Here is a 5,658-nt window from a genome sequence, read left to right as displayed (position 1 = left end):
AGATAGCTGTGATCAAAACCAGCATGGGGTAATTCACCGAGAGACTGATGAAGGAATAAAATAAGAAATAAGAACAATTTTAGAAAACAAGCACTCATCAAACGGCAATTGATTACAGCATGATGATGCAAAACTCATTAGTCCCAATGAAGTTAGATCACTATACAAACAGGGTGCTTTGCCATGAAATTTTGGGTTTGTCCTGCCAAGACTTCCCCGGAGCATCGTATCACAACTGACAGAACCTGGCTCCTCCCTACCTGTGATCAACCTAGCTGGCCACTAGGTTGCTCAGGACTCTGTACTGGTAACTACAACATCTACTGGTGACATAGTGAGAGTGTGATTGAATGCATATGCTAATTGTTGTATCTCTAATAAACGTGGCGTATTGCCCTTTCCCCTGAAAAAGATCCTGTGTGCTTCTTATAAGCATAACACAGTAGGGGTGGGATAGTGGAAGAAACGGGAAGGGAGGCATTCTGGGGAATACATTTTCAATGCCCAAGTGGGTCTTTGCAAACTTGTCAATATAATGTATTTATGTATTTTTAATCACACCTCCAGCTGCACCAAATAGCACATAGGGCAGCACATTCTGCAAACAAAGGTAAGAGACTACAATTCCCCTGCTGCATCAAGGAACACTGCACTAGAAACACAAGTGAGAAGCAGCAGCAGCTTTAAGTCCTTGTTCCACACACACACACACACACACGATCTGCACAGAGAGCTATAGATGTCTATGTCTCAATCACCACTGGACACATGTAGGTGAACATGTCTATGAAGGGAGGCTGTAGACCAACAGGCAAGAAGAGAGAGCATGTTGGCCAACACCTTAGAGAGATGTAACGAAGGAAGAACAAACTCAACACCTGTAGTCACCTTCCACCTTTGCTCAGGAGGACATGCAAACATGCAGACAGGAGATCAGAAACTCCCAAGATGGGGAAATTCTCTCCCTGCACCCAGAATGAGCCAAACTGCAGCTAGAGGGAGCAGGAGTCTGTACTCAGCCTTTATTTATCTTAGAAGCCAGTCAGTGTAATGCACGGGTGAAGTTCCCAGAGCAGCAGTGACACCCAGTAGGTGGGCAGTCAGGATAATGCACGGACTGCATCTGCCCTGGAGCAGCAGTGACACCCAGTGGACACTCAGAGTAATGCACAGACTGTTTATTCAGGAGCAGCAGTGACACCGCCGGCTAGTCAGAACTGCATGAACTGTCCCTTCCATGGAGCAGCGGTGACACCCAGTGGCAACTAAAAGTAATGCACAGAGTGTTTCTCAGAAAAAACAGTAACACCCCTTGGCCAGCAGTGGGCAGCGCCAGCCTCTTCTGGTGGCGGAGGATAAGACAGAAAATGGTGGCAGCTGCAACCCTCCTTGCCATGAGGCCCTGCCCCTCCTGTGGCTCCACCCCCTGCTCCTCCTCAGTGAAGTGCCAGCCCTGCCTCCTCTCCTCCAAGGCTCTGGCCCATGGCCATGTCAGAGGCCAGAAGCCAGAGTCGGGCAGGGTGAAGCAGTTGCTGCACTAGCTGATGTCAGAGTGCAGGCAGCCGCAGAGCTTCCCCATCTTGTCCTCCTGCTGCTTGGGACCCCAGGGCTGTGGCTGCTCCTCAGCTCCCTACTGCCCTTTGACTGCTCACCACCCATAAGAGCCTCCCTGGTGCGGGGTCCAGCTACGGGGCCAGCACAGCCTTCGGGGAGCAGGACTCAGGAACCCAGGCCAGAGCACATCAGTCCGGGATGCTGTGCTGAGCCTTGGACCCTACACCTGCCCTGGGTGGTACACCCTTGTGAGCAGACACACGGACCAAGGGCTACTCTCGGTCACCCCGCTCACATCCTCTGAAGCAAGCCAGAGTCGGTAGGGAGGAGGACTAGAGTGGCATGACCAGGGAAGCTCACTCAGTGATGTAGAAGGAAGAGAGTTGAGGACTGAGCATCTCTGGTTACAGGCAAGTTGCTCTCCACATAGTTACCGTGCTTCAGGAAGACTCCATAGCACCGGACAAGTCCTTGCAAAGGCCTTTTCTCAGAGACCCACCCCATGCTGACAAGAGTTCTTGCAGTCCTCCCTCAATACGTAACTTAAGCAAATTTCTATTTACTCTGACTCCACAGATCACTGTCTGGTTTCCATCTCCCTGGATGGTTTCAGGGTGGCTGCTCCTTTTGGTCTCTGCCACAGGTTGGTCATTCTCTCATCTACCCAAAATCAATAGGAACTGAAAAGAGAGAGAGAAAACACTTGTAAAGAGTCTGCTGGACTCTTTCCAACTTTTTTCCACATCCTTCTTGTAGTGTGGGGCCCAAAACTGGACACAGTACTCCAGATGAGGCTTCACCAATGTCGAGTAGAGGGGAATGATCACGTCCCTTGATCTGCTGGCAATGTCCCTACTTATACAACCCAAAATGCCGTTAGCCTTCTTGGCAACAAGGGCACACTGTTGACTCATATCCAGCTTCTCGTCCACTGTAACCCCTAGGTCCTTTTCTGCAGAACTGCTTCCTAGCCATTCAGTCCCTAGTCTGTAATAGTGAATGGGATTCTTCCGTCCTAAGTGCAGGACTCTGCGCTTGTCCTTGTTGAACCTCATCAGGTTTCTTTTGGCCCAATCCTCTAATTTGTCTAGGTCCCTCTCTATCCTATCCCTACCCTCCAGCATATCTACCACTCCTCCCAGTTTGGTGTCATCTGCAAACTTGCTGAGAGTGCAGTCCACCCTATCCTCCAGATCATTAATGAAGATATTGAACAAAACCGGCCATGTCTGCTTAGAAGGATGTCCAAGCTGCTCGGGTCCACTTGCTCCTCGGGATAGGGCTCCTGGACAATTTCTCTTTGAGAGCAGCTGCGAAAACCAAGTATCAACAATCACGACACAAAGCGCTAATAGTGCTTGAAATCTTGGTCTCATCCCTGCCTCCCTCTTCCATCCCATCTACATAGGCCCCACTTGATGAACAGAGACCACGTAAACACCGACAGCCACCTCTCCACTCTCGCACCCACTGCCCTGCATGATTTTCATCCCCTCTTACTTCTTCATGGCACCCGAGATATAGCCTGTGGGGGAAAAAAACTTTGAAATTAGGCTTGTGTTTGGCTTGTAGCTTATTGTTTGTTGTAGCTTGTTGCTTCTGGCAAGGAGGGGCAAAGCGGGGAGAGCATCGGGTGCACAGCAGGCCCACCACAGTCCCAGACTGCACAACAGGAGAGATCTAGTCATATACAGTGTTGGGGTTCTTAGGAATTGGCTTTTTTTGGCCTTGTTTTGAAATGGGATTAGCTTGTTTTTTGGCTTATTATGAAAGTCGGGGTGCATATTTACCCAGTGAAAGTTGGCAACTGTGACTCTGGTCCCTTCCCCAGCCTTAATCCCACAGAACCCCGTACCCAGCAAGGAAGCAAACGGCCTGTGAAGAAAATTACAGCGAATACAGATGAGGAATCCCAAGCACTGACCGCTTACTCACAGCCAGTTATGCAGGAGGCAGAAAGCTGAGGACTGTTCATGTCTGCTTAGAAGGCTGTTCACTCCTAAGGAGCTACAACCCTCCAGGAAAGGGACAATCCCAGACCACTACCAGCCACAGGCAGAGCTCTAACTTCCCCAGGACCCATCCTATAGAAATGAGAAGTATCTCTCTGCTCTCAAGGAGGCACCTCACTATGCAGATACCGGATAGAGAAATATTTCACAAACACACACACCTGCTCCTCCAAAATCACGAGAGGGCTCTTAAGCTCCACTGCCAGGTGAAACATCTAGATTGAGCAGGTCCACTTCCTCCAGATGCTCCTCCTCTATCTGGTGCTGCTCCACTGGCCTGGAGCAGGCCTCTGCAAGAACAGCAAATAACCCATAGAACAGCCATCACTGCCAAAAACACTATAGGTGCACGAAATCTTCCAATACCTGCCTCCACTCTCACACCCACAGCCCTGCATGATTTTCATCCCCTCCTACTTCTTCATGGTGCCCGAGACATAGCCTGGGAGGATGCACACCTAACACGCCTGCCCGTGTCCTACGAAGGCAGACAGCACAAGAAAAGCGAAGAACAGAGAGAGAGAGAGTGTGAATGTGTTGGCCAACACAGTAGAGAAGAGAGAGAGAAACACGGAAGGAAGGCAAGCAACTCACCTGGTGTCATCCTCCTGGATCCAACCGTCTGCTGCAGAGGACACAGAATAATGAGTAACCCCTTGAAATGGGGACCTTGTCTCCCTAGTAACCACAGCTAATGAGAAACCTTTTCTTAGAAACCCAGCCCTAGCTAATTGGGCATCCCTACCTGGACCCAGGTGGGCCGTGAGCAGAGCAATCACCAAACCAGACACTTATCTAACTGACAGCAGTGGCTGTTCCGCTCCCAGATGGACGGCTTTTGCATCGCATCAACAACGCTCACAGTCTTGTTGCTCTCGCTCGCTTTCCATTGTTTGAGGGCAGTAGACGGACGAATGACTTCTTTTTCCTTGGTACTAAACAGTACAAGGGGGGAAAACAAATCGGTTACCATCTCAGTTGGCAATGTCTTGTAGGCTCTTCCCTCCGCCTCTCCCGCACGGTGGGGCTCTGCCTTCAACCCTCTTCCCATTATACATTTAGGACAAAAAGTAGAAAGCATCCCTTGCAACAACAACCGAAAAAGCCACTCTGCACGGCAGACTCTGGACAGAAATGCCAAACCCACAGAAAAATATGTAGAAATTGGTCTTGCTTTTGGCTTAATTGGCTTGTGAGTTTTTTTTGATCGGCTCCTGGCAATCAGGGGCAAGCAGAGGCAAAGAGGGGAAGAGAGTCAGGGGTCCACAGTTGGCCCACCATAGTCCCAGACTCCACACCAGTATAAATCTAGTCACATAGAGTGTTGGGGTTCTTAGGGATTGGCTTGTTTTGGCCTTGTTTTGAAATGGGATTAGCTTGATTTTTGGCTTATTCTGAAAGTTGGGGTGCTTATTTACCCAGTGAAAGTTGGCAACTGTGACTCTGGTCCCTTCCCTAGCCTTAATCCTACAGAGCCCCATACTCAACGAGGAAGCACATGGTCTCTGAAGAAAATTACAGCAAGTACAGATGAGGAATTCCAAGCACTGACCGTTTACTCACAGCCAGTTATACAGGAGGGAAAAAGCTGAGGACTGTTCATGTCTGCTTAGAAGGATGTTCAGGCTGATCAGGTCCGCTTCTGAGATCTCTCCTCTGGGTAGGGTTCCTGGACAAGTCCTCTGCCAGCGCAGCTGCAAAAGCCATGCATAAGCCAGTAATACACAAAGCTCTGAAAGTGCATGAAATCTTGCCCTCATCCCTGCCTCCCTCTCCCATTCCATCTACATCAGCCCCACTCGATGAACAGAGACCGAGTCAACACCGACAGTCTCCACTCCACTCTCGCTACACCACATGATTTTCATCCCCTCCTACTTCTTCATAACTCCCAAGACCAAGCCTGTGGGGATGCATACCTAGCACGCCTGCCATGAAGGGACACAGGACAAGAAAAGGAAAGGACAGAGAGATAGAGAGAGTGTGTGTTGTCCAACACAGTAGAGAAGAGAGAGAGAAACACAGGAGGAAGGCAAGCAGCTCACCACCTGGAGTCATCCTCATGGATTTAACCTTCTCCTGCGGAGGACAC

The 5,658-nt window shown here is 49.8% G+C and overlaps 1 long non-coding RNA gene across 1 annotated transcript; it reads right to left on the bottom strand.

The window, feature by feature from the left end:
- Nucleotides 1–2,759: 2,759 nt before the first annotated feature.
- On the bottom strand, nt 2,760–5,347 carry LOC117868654. The gene is made up of 4 exons (XR_004643688.1): nt 5,130–5,347; nt 4,161–4,501; nt 3,728–4,044; nt 2,760–3,429 (listed from the first exon to the last, which is right to left on the bottom strand). It is a non-coding gene; the product is annotated as an uncharacterized LOC117868654 (long non-coding RNA).
- Between the last annotated feature and the right edge of the window lie 311 nt (nt 5,348–5,658).

Source organism: Trachemys scripta, chromosome 21 (genome assembly GCF_013100865.1).
Source record: "Trachemys scripta elegans isolate TJP31775 chromosome 21, CAS_Tse_1.0, whole genome shotgun sequence".
NCBI lineage: Eukaryota > Metazoa > Chordata > Testudines > Emydidae > Trachemys > Trachemys scripta.
The sequence above is the reverse complement of the archived record's forward strand: the minus strand, read 5'-3'. Positions and strand labels throughout refer to the sequence as shown.